General features: G+C 37.7%; 1 protein-coding gene across 2 annotated transcripts in view; it reads right to left on the bottom strand.

The window, feature by feature from the left end:
* The window catches only part of Oamb (Octopamine receptor in mushroom bodies), a 106,268-nt gene that overhangs the window by 30,463 nt on the left and 60,421 nt on the right, over positions 1-15,384 (bottom strand). The window contains exon 1 of one of the 2 annotated variants that reach the window (XM_076624853.1): positions 8,629-9,039. The exons of the other annotated variant lie outside the window; for it this stretch is intronic. The gene's annotated coding sequence lies outside the window, so the exon portion shown is untranslated. Of the gene's footprint in view, positions 1-8,628; positions 9,040-15,384 lie in introns of those variants that run through there. 2 annotated transcript variants of the gene reach the window in all.

A 15,384-nucleotide genomic window follows, 5' to 3' on the forward strand; every position in this document is an offset into this window, starting at 1 on the left:
TCGATTTTTGAAATACCATAAGTATAGAAAGACATTATTATTAGTACTATTATTATTTCGGATTTATTTCGAATAGAAACAACTCGATCGAGAATCGAACGACTACGTTTCATGCGACTCGAAAGACAATTACCGCGAAGAAAAATAGTTCTCCAACAGTGTTGTGGTGAAGTTAACTACGAATTAACAGAGAGAGCGAGAGAACGACGCAACACGACGATTTCCTACGGACAGCCGTCGATATTTGCAATCAGCATGCTACATGCTGAGCATTAATTATCATACTCGTTAATTACAGGCACAGTCATAATCGCTGCTCCCATTAAACGGTATCGTCAATTAGCAAGATGCAGCAATACATACCTCGAACGTTTCTGTTTGCCTGGTCGCAATCGTTTGTTCGAGTCGCGTCGTTTCTTGAAGGGGGTGTGACGCGAACGAGATGCAAATAGCAATGTAGAGGGTAAGAAGCCAGGTAGCTCGTTATATCGCGCCTTTGAGCCGTGCGTCGAGGCTATACTCATTGATATCGGCCTGTTAGCACGTTCAAATTATACGTAAATCCCTTTGAATCGAACAACTATTGTTTTAATGGGATCTTATTAATTCACCGAGTATAAATCTTGCTAATTTTGCGTAAGTAATAAAAACACGAAAGGGGTTGGCATGTTTCTTCGAATGGAAGAATGATCGTTCTACGGAAATCTTGATGGAATTCTGAAGCAGGGATTGTAGATATTTGTCTTAGTTTTATAATAAATAATTAGTGAAAAATTTAACTAATATGCTGCTGAAAAGAAAGAATCGCTATTGTGAATAGTTCTATTGCGGCAACTAAACAGGCAGAAGTGAAAAGACTGATTTTAGGACGGTTCTGTAAGAAACTATAAATTATAATATAATAAGGAAAATATAAGGAATGCCAATAAACATTTACACGTGACACGGAAGATAATTCTGGAACAGTGTATTCAGCATATAGATGTTGTTTATTTTTTTAATAATTGATTTATATTGGAAAAGTATCAGAAATATTTGCAAATGAAACGTTTCTTTCAAAACTTGCTAATTATATCTAAAATATTTCACACGTACGATCAAATTATTACTACTTACTAACGTACAAAATATAGAAATAATATTCCAGTACATGAAATATTGTATACATACACATATGTGTGTGTACCTATAATGAAATTATACTCGGCTTATGAAAATTTACGATAATTCTGTCTTTAAGAAATTTGTATTCTCGTTGAATTATGTATCTGGTTATTTCCTCGTGTCTATATATATCTTATCTGAAAAAATTATATCGATTAAAACATTTTAAATCTCATCAACTATTTGCAGCAGCTCTTGTTCCATTTAACGTTGTAGTAGCCAAAACAGTATCGTACATTTATTATTCAATTAACTTTGTTCTCTTTTTATCTTTTTCCCTCTTTCTCTTTTTAATACTTTTTTATCATACTGCATTTCATCCGGTTTCCTTCTATTTCTCAACTGCTTCCTCTCTTCCGTTGTTTCTACGTGTTAACATTGCGCTAAGATTTCTTGGTGTTTCGCTGTTATTACTAGTCGCTCTACTGGTAATAATAGCCAAACATCAGGAGGATATGATTACCAGTAGCGTCTGTTAATAATAGCGAAACACCAGGCCCATGTTTAACAAATTGCAACATTTATCGCGAATGTTTCTTCGTTCCGCCTCGCGCAGCAACAGTTGCTTGGATTTTTACGAGCGATCGGCGTAAATAAGTAAACCGACCGGCCGGATAGATTCTTCCCGTGAAACGAGCTTCCACAACGGTTGATCGAGAAATCCCTTTACCGATAAAACCATCGACTCACGTCGATAATAAATTGCAAAGTAATGATCTCGCCTGGCGATGAAAATGAGCGAGTATTTATATATGATTAATAACACTCGTGTTTCAAATTTTCAAATGGTGAAGCTTACGATTAGAATGCAGGACAAAATGAGTTGTAAATAATTAAAATATGCAGCGCAGGGGATTAAGAGGTATCCTTTTTACGTTCTGTACTAATTTCACGATCGCTGTATGATTATTTGTGTGGTTGTTTATTATCTATATTTCATAATGTATCGGTACGTTTCGTACGGAGAAAAGAAAGATTCGTATTGTGACGCGAATGGTGTAACAATGACACGACTGTGTCGAAGTTTTGTAAATTTTAATAATATAATAATAATAACGACAAAAAATAGCAAAACAAACGATAACTATAAATAATATAAGATATAAGAGTACGATAATATAAAAATAATATCATAATTACTCAAAGAAAATGTGAGAAAATTTGCGTCGTCCGTTGAGATTCCTTGCGGGAATTCATCTACCTACCTACTTGGGGACATACTCCGTATGTATATACATAAGTGTGTGTATATCATAGTTCGATAAATGTACGGAGAAGTACCGCGAGTAGACGCACGACTAACATAGCTCTATACCTTCAAGCAGAGTTACGTCCATTCTATTTTGCCGGCAAGCCGATTCGCACAAACAGTACTTTTAGGATAGGTTAGCGAAGATGAAGGTTAAATATCGTCTAATCAAGGTATAAATGCGAAGTTTCCTCGGGTAAAGAATAAGAACAAATGGGAGAGAGAGAGACTCGTGGGATTTTCAACAAAGAACCGGAAGGTCGTACGCGTGACTGGAGACCGAAAGACTTGCGAGGCTCGAGGTCATCTTTTAATCTTAATCTAGCCGTCAAGCAAAGTAGGTAAAGGTAGATATATAAGTTAGCGAGTTCTCCGATGCTTGGGGTGGCGGCGGCAGTGCCGAAAGATTTCGCGTGAAATCCACTTTGTTTCCTTTTTTCTTCTTTCTTCTTTCTCGCTCTTCGATCCTTTTCTTTCGTCCTTTTCCTTTTTATTCACACGATCCTCTGTTTCTGGAAGGAACGGTGCGAGCGATTAAGATAGAGTCGCGTCACATCGCAGGGGATAAAGTTGTTCCGGTAGGCGAGAAATTTGAAATTGATGACGGGATTAACGGAAACTTGTTCGCTCGGTGTTCTCCAAGTATGTATTACGACAAGTTTAAGCAGGGTTTAAGGATTTCAAGCGTCGATCGTTTACCCTGTTAACCGAGCTGGACGAATTAACTCGTCATTCTGATTACCCACATCTTTGATAGAACGATTTCTTTACTTAAACATGGAATTTATAGGTTTTTAAATACATCCTATTATTTCTGTTAAAAGTAAATTATATCATATGCATATACGTATGTTTATATATATTTGCAAGCAAAGTGGAATTATCTGCTCTGGTTAACTTCCAACTTTACAGAAATTTCCGGTTAATAAATAACATAAATGGATTTTCACGGTTCAAAGCTCTTAAATGTCTTCTGACAGTAGAATTTTCTAAAAGCCTGGTTTGACCATTTAAAGTTTCCGGTATGTGTAAAGAAAACGTTAGTGGTTGGAAATGTGTCAGAAGATCGTTTAGAATCGTTAATATCACGGCACTGGTTAAAAGACACTTCGCCCGCGACGCGACGCAGGAAAATTGTCTCTGTCTAATTAACAGGTTCAGCAACTTCCTGCAGCTTCGATTTGAGCAAATATTTTTCCAGCCGTAGGTAGCCGTCCGAAACGCGCACTCGCATCCAGTACGAGCAATCTAGCTCGTATCATGGAGAAACATTTCTTTCTCGGAGCGATCTCGCCTGATTCATATTCCATCTTATTTACGTTTCCGTTTTATTTACTGCCAAGATCCGTTCCCTCGGTATACACATTACGCGGCAAATATTTTCCATTCCAGGAAAAATTCTACGGGGATTGCCCGGGTAAACGATGTCGGCGAAAGGAATGCTGCGAACACGTTCAGGCATCGTTCAATTTTTTTATTTCCATTACAGATTCGATATGCCAATGCAATCGACTATTTGATAGTTTCAGAATTTTTAACTACATGCTTTGAGATTTTGTGTCCGGAATAGCTTGAAATTTGGAAAACTCCAATCGAAAAGTAATATTAGTGCCAAACTGCTACTAAATTTGAGACATTCGACGTTTCTAAGCACCGATTATTGTTAATAAACGTGAGTATATCGAACAGTAAGTATGGAATATGAATATTTTCGTCAGGATCTATTACCGTATCGGAACGCCCATAGATTTGACTATTAGTTTCGATTGAATCGAATTATAGATTGAGCTTTTAATATAGAATTTGGTGTCTGATATTCTAGTTGTATATCGAATGTATATTGAAATTCTCAAGATTTCAGTTACAAGGTGAAAATACTAAAGATGAATATGATACACGACTAGTACTAGATATATTCTCACGTTAAAACATCGAGACACGAAGAAACTTAAAATATTCAACATTTTTGGCATTCAAAGTTCCCTGTAATCTCATTAAAAATACTTCAGCGTTCGAATTCGAAATCGCAAAGAAAACTCGAGTACTCGAAATTTTTACCACTACAAATTTCCAATACTTGCATACTCTCTGAAACGACCTAAACCTAAAGTCAAAAACCCTTAATAATGCTCGATGTTGAAATTTGTAACCAATAAAAAAAGAAGAAAGAAAGAAAGGAGAAAAAAGAAAAGAAAAGACAAAAACCAACCACATTATTATTATTTCTTTTTAAGATATCTAGGATAACTGGAGGATAATATCCAGTGATAACTTACTGAAGTCGTCTCGACACAGCGATAAAAGACACAGCTTTGCTTTTAAAAGATATAGATGATCTTGAAATCTCCTCTATGGCTTCACGCACACAAAAAATGTTCGTATCCATCTCCTACCATTGTGCGAGATTCGTATATGTATAACATTTTTTCACAACGGTTTTTTATATCATTATCAGTAACGGAAATATTCTAAATGGACACAGTTATTGCTTCAGTCTATACATAGCATACATATTTGGCGTGTGTCGAGGGATGCAGTCAGATAAAGAAAGTGCTGATACAACCGGCCGATATCATTATGCCGTGGCACTAGGTTAAGGGTTATTTTCGAAGATCTGATCCAGATCGCGATTACTCCTGATTCATCCGTCCAAGACGAAACAACACCGCTAATCACGTGTTCGATCGAACAGCTAATTATATTTAATCGGTAAAACAACTGTCTATACGTATACTATACATACCGTGTGTGATTCAGTTTTTTAACACATACATAAAGCTATGAACTTGCATAAATGTTCGCGATCTACTTGTCATTTTCTTCCCCTGTGGTCTGTGAATAGTAATGGCGTCAAATTTTGTTCTCTTCTAACGCGATCCATCATTCAGTTGGACGTTCCCACTAGGTAAAAGGGACCATTATTTCTGGTACACGTTATAAGAACCAAATCGACAAGTAGTTTTATCATTAAGCCAGTGATAATCGGAGAAGAGGCGCGCCGTTAATTCGAATGTTGATTGGCAGCCCGGGAATGACCGAAATGACGCATTAGCGAAATTAATTTTTAGTCACGGTGCAATTATCGTTTGCCCATTAACGAATCGCTTAAAAATTCAAGCTTGATTTTACAAATGGCCCGATATGTAGATAGGAACACTGGCAATTCGGTCATTTGCCAGATAACCTGATTATTTGCTACCGCTTGCGCAAATGTGCATCGTAATTAACTGAAATCGTTAAATGTTCCTTAATCGAACGATTTTACGTATCTACGTGGAACATCAAATACAGTATCAAATTCTAATTAACATGTCATCTTCTTCGTAAAGGATTGCTTTTTCTTATCTATTTGAAACAGTGATCCGGAAATGAAATATAATACATTATTTTAATGCTGAATTCCGCCAGTGCCCAACCAAAAAGGGGAAAATAGTAAAAAAAAAAAAAAAGAAAAAGCGAAAAGACGTGGAAGGAAAAGCTGCTCAAGTAACCGGTATCGGTTGACATAAGAGAGAAAACATTTACAGAATGAATAATCGAAGGAGAAAACGCGGCAGCGAAGTAAGCATCGTCGCGTTCGACTACTAATCGCTGGCTTTAATTATACATCTACAGTCTCGAAATTGCGTGTACGATCAACGACGATCATTCCATGATAGCTGTTCGGACAGAAACAAAGTAATAATAACGTGTATACCTTCGATCGAACGTGTGGACACTGATGATCGCGAATCACGCGTCCTTTTCCCCTTTCCCCCTTTTCTTTTTTTCCCCTTTTCATTCTTAAATTATGTTTGTACAATTATTCTCGACAAAGGGGCTTAAGTCATTTCTACGAATAAAATTGAAGAATTCTGCGATTCTCGCTAACGATCGTTCATTTTTCAGAGAAACCATCGGGAAACTGTCAAGAATGAAAGCTATGGACGCTCGATAAACTTTTTTTTATTACTGTTTCTCTATATTCTTTTTCTCCTGAATCGATTGGAATTTCTTCGATTTTGAAACAACGATTCGGTTTAAAATTTGTGATCAATTGCGTGGCATCCTTTGATGTTTCATTTTTGTTTCCTTATTAGAATTTTTTGCTTAATGATTAGCGAATATGAAGATTTGAAGCAGTATTCGTGGGAATGATTGATCCCAGGGTTGACTTTTAAAGGATTTAGGAGATTTTAGGAGATATAACGGATCAAATTGCTCTGCAACTAATGAATTTCACATTAATCCCACTAAATCTAATAATAATTCGAAGCAACAAGTTACCACAATTTAATTACAGGGATATATAAACTGGCAAAAAAAAAAAAGAAAAGAAAAAAGCAGACAAAAGCAAGAAAAATGAAATTTTCATTTTCGAGTCAATACGAATGGAGAGTATCAGCATGCGTTGTGAAAAACTGGACCGTGTCCATCAGGACACGGCCTGATGGATGATAATGGAGGCGCTGACACGAAGGGTCGCCACAGTGCCGGAAGCGAGCTCTTGAGCTGCACCTTTACGGTGAATAGAGATAAGGAAATTTCACAAATCTACGACACACCATAGCGGGGAAATGGGGAAACGTTGTCAATTGCGATTCGTTAATTAAAATGCAACGCTTCTTCGATGGACGTTTCCTTGGTGAATGTAACAATAAGAGTAAAATCAACTGTAGCTACGCTCGCGCAGGTGTTAGTTAATCTCGTAATGTCAACGCAAAGGAAAGATACATGGATGTCTATGTAATTGCGTGAATTTAATAATTACCTCTATGTAGGTTCGATCGAAAGCAATGATTTTGAAGTTTCAGGCGGTATGAAATTTTTGGACCATTAGAAACAGTTGTAATTTATACTAAAATGACAATTTGTCCTAATTGGACACTGCGATATATTGTACATAGAAATATACGAATTCGATAAATATATGCCACATATGTACATGGAATAATTCTCAAGTGCTAGAGTTAGAACTGGTTAGAAGATGTAAGAGTTTTTCTAATTTAACATTTTCATATAACAGTTTCTTCGCGTCTGTTCAATTATGTTCGTATTCGTGTTCCGCAACTGGCTTGTTCTACAAAATCAGTGCCGATTGGAGAAATTTTGAGAATGGGTGGCGTGGAAATGATAAAATGGAAATGACAACATTCTGAATACTTGAGAACGAGAAATTAAATTAAAACTTGTTTTCCTACTTGTGGCTTTAACTAAATCGTTCTTTCAAAATGTCAAAAAATGATTAAACCATTGCGTACCTACATCGTACTTGTCGACTCATCGATGAAAGAAAGACTTACAACGTTTAAGCTGACAATCCGTTCAAGTTTAATCATCGAATCTCCGTTATGCAGTACACACATTTATTACTACCCTCGAAACATAAGAGTAGAGAGCGTAAGTGTGATAATCCGATTTAATTTCACTTGTCGAATCTATTTTATTTATTACTATTCTCGGTGGAAGAAAACAGCAGAAAGAACAATTGGATCAAAATTTTAAACATTTTAATTTAAAATCCATCTTATCGATGCTAACTGCGGACTACTAAATATCTGGCTACTAAGGAAGAACTTGTAGAAACGAAATTTCATAGCAAAATCTTTTCAGAGAAGAAAGAGAACATTATTCTATATTTGTACGTTCTTTGGAAACCACGTTCTTCGTTACTTTTGAAATCCACTGATTTCAAGATGAAAGCAACGATACGCCTGAAAGCAAATTTGCTCTTGTAGCAAATATTCAACCATCAAAGGAAAGAAATGTTGCATAAATTAACCTTCGTAAGATGATACCAATGGACGTGCGCTAAACTCTTTTCAAGGTGACAGAGAGAAACACAATGAACACAAAATTTTACCTGTCTATGTCCTTTTGCAAACGACCTCGTTTTCAAAATGAAATCAACAAATTGCCACTAAATTCTGTTTAAAAAAGGAAAAGAATACAATTGCACTTTACCGTACCCTCGTCACCCATAAAATCCATCTGTTTTAATTAAACTAAAAGTGAACCGAAGCCAACGTTGATGCACATTTCACAATCCTATGACCCGTTTGATAAAGATTTGATAAATAACTCGTTCGATCGGTCTGAAACATCGATGTCCCTTCGTATAAAATAATGGTAATTATACAAAACAGTTGTTTATATATACCGAGCAGCATAGAGCAACGGTAAGCGAATCTAGTAAAGGATGCCGCGATTATATAACTTTTTTGAAGTAAACGTACGGATAGAATGGCCGGCCACTGCGATAACGTTCATCTGTATTTCCTTTCCTTACCGCCAAATTCATTTGCGATTTTCATGGAATTGCACGTGTTCTTCTTCTATCCCCGTATAAAGATATTCCAGCAAAAGAAAAAGAAAAAAAGAAGAAGAAGAAAAAACAAATGAGAATCGATTGGTTGCAAGTCGATTTTTCATGGAATCCGCGATAGTTTGGCGCGCGATTGGTTGACAGAGCGGTCGAGGAGGCAGTCGCGATCGCGAGGATACCCAGAGTCCCTCGGGACTCCCGGGAGGGTCGAGAGAATCGTGCTAGACGCGTCGCGGGTGAGGATCGCACTGAGGATCCGGGCACACAGTGCCACTGCAGCCGCATGCGCGCTTCCCCATGCCAACGGAATTCATATCCTCTCTCCCTCTCTCCCTCTCACCCTCTCGTTTCTATCGCCTTAGACCTACGACCGACCACTATATCCGTTCCGTTACGTTCCGTTCCGTTCTGTCCTTCCCTTCGTTCGCCGGATTACCCATTTTCTCCCCTTATTCGAATTTGTTTTCGTATCTGCTTTTAGATCGTGCACCGGATTTTACATATTGTTAATTACCTAGCAGAACGATATACCTGTCCGCAGAAAGAATTGTCAATTTTGAGATATTTCCAAAGAACTCGGAGTACAATATTTTTTATATTTCTGTTATATCTGTTATGGTAAAAACGACTATGCGAATAATATAAAAGGTTAATTAAGAGGGACGATGCTCGGTGTTTCTTTTACGACTCTCTTTTACGCTTAATGGATTTACGCTATAGAATGTTTGAATGGAAATAAAATTCCACATCCCGAGTATAAAAATAAGGATGGTATTTTGGAAAATTTGACTAAACGAGGGAACTAGATTGGACAAGCTTGTTGCAGGTACTTTGTTCGAGTTTCACTTTGCTTCGTTACTCGAAAACTTTCGAACTAACGTTGACAGTATCTTAAGAAGATTTACTAGGCGTAGAAAAGTTGAAAGTAATTACACTCGAATTTCTTGCTACAGGTAGTTTGATTTTATTTCCTGCTCGTAAAACTTTTACGACTATACGTTTCCTCTAATAATATGATATATGTTATTACCTTAAGAAATGTTAAGAGGATGGATCAATAGCAGCTGACGATCCTTTCCAATCGTTTCTAATTTATAGAATTCTAGTTTATTTGGGGTGGAAGGTTGAGATTGGAACGATGGCGATGGCATGTGGCGTCTTGAGAATGCTGACCGTGCGGCAGAAGATATGCTTGGAACGAGAGTTTACGAAAGTTTAGGTGACATTCGAGGTGTTTGCAGTTTGCAGATAGACGATTCCTTCGTTGAGTCGATTAGCTTTTTATCATATTACGATACTATATAATATAATAATATAATTTTATCGCTCTTCTATCGATCTCGCAATTCTCGCTAGTAGAAAATGCCATTTTCTCCGAATAGGATCGTTCCTTTATTCGCGTCGTCATTCTCTTTTCCCAAACAAAATTATTAGAAGTAATAAGTGGAAGAGTTTAAGTGTTGTAACTAGCCGAAAAACGAGCCTTATCCCATTTATGATCACTGATGACATTAAAAATCTATGGAGAAATTTAACCCGAATCAAGCCCAACTACACGCACAATTTCTTAGATATACAGTTAAAAGATCGAAAGTTAAAAGAACCGAAAGAATCATACTTATACACCTTAATTAGAAAAGATCGACCTTTGCTAATTTCTTCTTCAAATTTTCCAATATCGCAGGTTACGCCTGCTCGATTCCAACAATTCCGTCGTTACCACATCCCGTCTGTCTATTTATTTCCCCCTACCGGTATTCCATTTCCACTCGCAATTCCCCTATTCCCCGTTTTGTCATCGTTCCGTACTGTACCCCCGCTCTCAATCCCGTTTCCCTCTTTTTCCATCCCTGTCGGTCGAGCCACTGTGTGCTGCAACTCCCCCGCAGTCTCTTCCTACGCGTCCCTGCACGCTCGTGAACGTCAAAATATCGGTCACATCTCTCTTTCGTCTTTCAGCCACATTACGATTCGAGAATGAACAAGCGATCTTTTTATTTCGACAAGTTGGATAATTTTGAAACAAGGGAAACGGTTTTCTTATTTATTTAGTAGCGCGAGCAAAATAGCATTTGCTATATTCCTTTGTTCTCGAAATTTCAAAGATTAGAAAATTTTCAATGCGAAGAAATCGGTCGAATTTTAACAGAGAGTTTAAGAGACGTTTGATCTAATATCGTAAAGCAGTGAGTTTTCTCAAACGATAACGAAAACAATGGTGGAAGAGAGAGGAAAGGGAATACTATGCTGTTATTAAAGAAATCTTGGCATCGTGTATTATTTTCCACCTTCTTCGTCTTTTCGCGAATACAACGAGAATTTAACGAGATATCATCGAGTATTTCGAAATTTTTCAGAAATTTCCGCCTGAAGCCGACAGTTAGCGCCGCGTTGCGTTTCAGCGGTTAGCAACGTTGAAACTTTTTGCCAGATAACGAAAGGCGACTAATTTATGTTCCCATCGCCATTTCAGCCCACGTTTAAAGACCTTTGACATTTCTCCCACTTCTCGCACAGCTTAGTTTCATCCTTCCTTGCAACTTTTTTTACAAAGATTGTTATCCAAGTTTTCGAATGTGTATGTGTCCCTCGCGGAAGGGAGGAGAACAAATTCGCTTCGAACGTGCCAACTTGTAACACGGTTTCCACGGAATTTTGTTTAATTTGGCTGCTTCTTACGCGAACCTGGTTGCCTTAAACAAGAAACGTCGATGAAACTTTTCCCTTCGTTTAACGCTTCTCTATCTTTTTTTCCTCTCTCGTTATATTTATAAACTTTACTTTCTTTTCTCTCTTCCGACTTACTTTCTCATATTTTTCTTCTTTCCACTTGTTGAATTTACTTTTCATTATTATCCGCGTGTTATTTTACTTGCGTATGATTATTTCGGCCTTTTATTTTCCTTTTCTGTTGTTCTTCCCTTCCTTCGTCTTCATTTTTGTCCGCTATAGGGTCGAAAGTTTGAGCGATTCAACGGAGGAAGGTAAAGTCGATGAAATTAATAGGTTTAAGCTCGCTCTGTTTTCCAACGCCATCCTACGTTCAGTGTTCTAACGCGTGCGTCACACGTTTACAGACTGCACTCTAAATTCTGATTTCTGAATTCGATACGTTTTTACAAAATGGAAAAATTCAAAGGGCAAAGATAGGTATTTTGAAGCGGATGTACGAGGGGGGAAACGGTTTCTCCTATTTATTCCTGTAATATTTCTTTTTATTTGAGAAATTTGTAATTTATCAGTCGTAAGGAGGATGTTGGATGATGTATGTTTTCCATCAAACCAATTATTCCTAGCGATTTATTTAATACGACGTAGTCGTACCTCGGTTCCTTTACTGCTTTCTTTTTAATTATTCTTCAATTTCAAGGGAGCATCGTAGAAATTTTTGTTGCGCTCTTGAATGTTTCTACGTTTCTACCCTATAGTCCTCTGTTGTACATAGCATATATGAAGCGAAGAATTTCGAAAGTATCAAAAGTTAATGACTGTCGAGTTTAACCAGAGAGGGTGATCTAATCGACGGAGAACAATATCGCGATGGCGTTTTCTCGACAAAACGTTGGCGCAATCACGTCATCGGCGGATCGCGTTCGAGCGTGCAACGTAAATATTAACGTAACGCCGTGCCGCGCCGCCAACGAATTTGAGATTGCTTGCTTATCGTCGCCTTTGTTCGTTTACTAGGAACACGGATCGATCTTGCCACCGTTTTCGAGGCGTGCGTCGCGTCGGCGTCGATTCCTTCGATTCTTTAATCAAGTTCGCGTCGCATCGCGTCGACGCTCTCCATAAGGTACTAGCCGCGTCAGAGCCGCGTTAGAGCCGCGTTTCACGCTGACGAGCTTCCTACGTCTCGATTCAATTTCTCTCGATCTTGATCCATGTTGCGCCGAGAGTCGTTGCCAAAGGTTCGCTTCTCGTAGTTGCTCTATTCGCTCGGACGAGTAAAATTTTATTTTAGTTAAGGGCACGAAAAGCTAATACCTGTAACATGATATCGTGTAGACTTAAGAAGATGAGAAATTAAACATTTTTTACGTTATTTGATAGAAGAAAGGGCTCGTTTCTCCAGATTTTTCAGGATTATTTCAGGGTAATTTCGTCAAAATAGCTTGTCAGACATTTAGGATCTCCTTTCAAATGAAAAAACAAAGACTTCTGACTTGAGACAGTTTGGCTATAAAAAAGAGTAAAACAAGCGACACTCGCCCCTTTCTTGCAACGATTCGAAACTTGAGGCCTTTGCCTTCCTTTTAACACCACCTACATCCAAACTGGATAGCGACATCGTACCACCTCGAAGCTTCCATTTCTGCCTATCATCGATCGAAAAAGCATCGGCTAACCACCGTTCGATTAGCTAATTGCACGACTTGGTTTGAAACCGAGCGATCGAGCTTTCAAGCAGGCAGTGATTGCGGTTGATCTTTTCAGACCGTCATAATGGATCGGTGAGTACAATGGCGGCGGAAAGAGCGGCACAATGAAGTTGCAAAAGCTCGTCTAGCCTTCCATTAATCGGCTACGATGTTCGTTATTAAGCTGGCCAGTTATTACTGGCTATATTCATCGAAGGATGGCAAATATTTTATTCCTTCGTTCCTTTGGAAACAGCCTGCCTTTCTTCCAAACCGGAAAGCGGAATAAGTTAAGGTTCATTGGATGATAGCTGGTTATAAGGTGAAAACCGAAGGCCGTTTCTATGAGTTTCTGTTGTTGAATAATTGCAAGAGTTTTCGATATCGATTGGTATTGATTTTGATATTACGCGTTTGTTTAGGCTAAGCATTTTCCCCGATTTTCCCGTTTCTCTAAGTTGCCAAACTTTTATTGAAATTATATTATATTACATTTACATATGTATGTATTTGAAGCAGTTAAAATCGACCTATCAGAAAGCGATTTGTTTCTATTAACTCGTCATTTCATGATTATAGAAATTTTTTATCAAAGGACGACAACACGGTTGATACGTTTCACTTGTTTCCAATTTTTCAATAATTTGTTAAAAGCAGGACAAGGGTTAGTTTCTTGCGAAGAAACCACATTTGCGAGATTATACCTTGAACCATACTGGAATACTCACTGGAATATTCACTGCAAACATCGTTGGTATCGTCTCCATCGGATACACGTACACATGTATATGTCGGATGATTGACTTGGTGGACTTTGTGCTAGCTATTGCCCCGAAGGCTGAAAGCCTTTCCGTTCTCCACCAAGTTTCGTTTCCTCGCAAGTCGCTGATTGATCGATGCCTGAATACACTTTGACTGTCAACGCGTAGTTGCATAGCAATTCGTTAACCGACCAATGTCCGATTAATCCTCTATGACACGGTGTCTCTTCTAAGTTACCTAATCGTATGTCTGTATTTTACGTAATGATTTATCTTGTATAAATGTAAACAGGTTAACGATCTATCTAAAAAGGATGGTAAAAGATGTTTGGCTATTCGATTTTAAGGATCTTAAGAATTCTTTACCCAAAGGAAAGAAGAATTAATTTTTATGAAAAATAAAAACACACGAGTGCTTGGTAAAAATACCGCGATTCGTTAAACAGTAAACGAAATGTGTAATAAGTATGTATTTCGCATCTTGTTCTTTAATTTTTATCTATTTTTCTATATCTTACGCTTACGTTATTCCGATCTCATTCTTGCAATCGTATCGTCCAAATATTGGATCCTCGAAGGGATTTCCTCTTTGAAGCAAGGACGCAAGGTCAAGTATATATGTATTGCTTCAAGATTGTCGAGCTGCCGAAAAGAACTCGTCGTATTTTGCCATATTCGACATAGAGAAACGAACAACACCATCTTCTCGCGAAGAATAATTCAAATGTGAACGATCAACGACAAGCAATGGGAGATAAACGAATACCTGCGTACGCATAGCCTTCTTTCGCAACTTAAAGAATGCAATTTAAGGGAAAATTCGTCGTTCGAGACAGATACTACCGTAAATATAATAGAATGTGCGCGAGGATTGAAATCTCAACGACGAGATCGTCGAAATGGATGTTCGTATAGAGAAAATAAGTGGAATCGTGTTTTATTAGAATTATTCTGATAGTTAACCGTTATAAAAGGGAAAAGACAAATTATTATTATTAATTATTACTATGAATTATTACTATGAATTATTAAATACATTAAAATGTCAAGGATTTCCAAATAATTGCAAAGCTATTGAATTCGGTAAATTTAGAAATTAAAAAATGCAACGACGTGTATGAAATTAGGAAAAAGATGAATGCATGCGACATCTGTATATATATAAGGTGAATGGAAACAAACAACTAGAAAGCACGATGAACGTTGGACATAAGTAAAATATCAAACGATTTCTTAACAACTGCGCAGAACCATGGTCAACTTGGTTATTGAAACTTGAAACTACCCTCAACCACGCTCAACGACTGAAATGTACGAAAGTTTGCCCTAGAGGAAACAAAACATCCTTTTGAAATTGACCATCTATCTACATAAACGTATGTAGATCAGAGAGATTCCTTTCGGTCCAATTTACATTCTGTTGGGTCGCAAAGCGGGGCGCAACTTTCGTCGAGGCTCGCGTTTCCACGCGCGCGTCCACGATAATATTGACGTAAATCAAGGCGGTAATTTCGAGCCTGTACCTATATTGCACGCTCTTGCATA

Source organism: Bombus vancouverensis, chromosome 15 (genome assembly GCF_051014615.1).
Source record: "Bombus vancouverensis nearcticus chromosome 15, iyBomVanc1_principal, whole genome shotgun sequence".
NCBI classification, from domain to species: domain Eukaryota; kingdom Metazoa; phylum Arthropoda; class Insecta; order Hymenoptera; family Apidae; genus Bombus; species Bombus vancouverensis.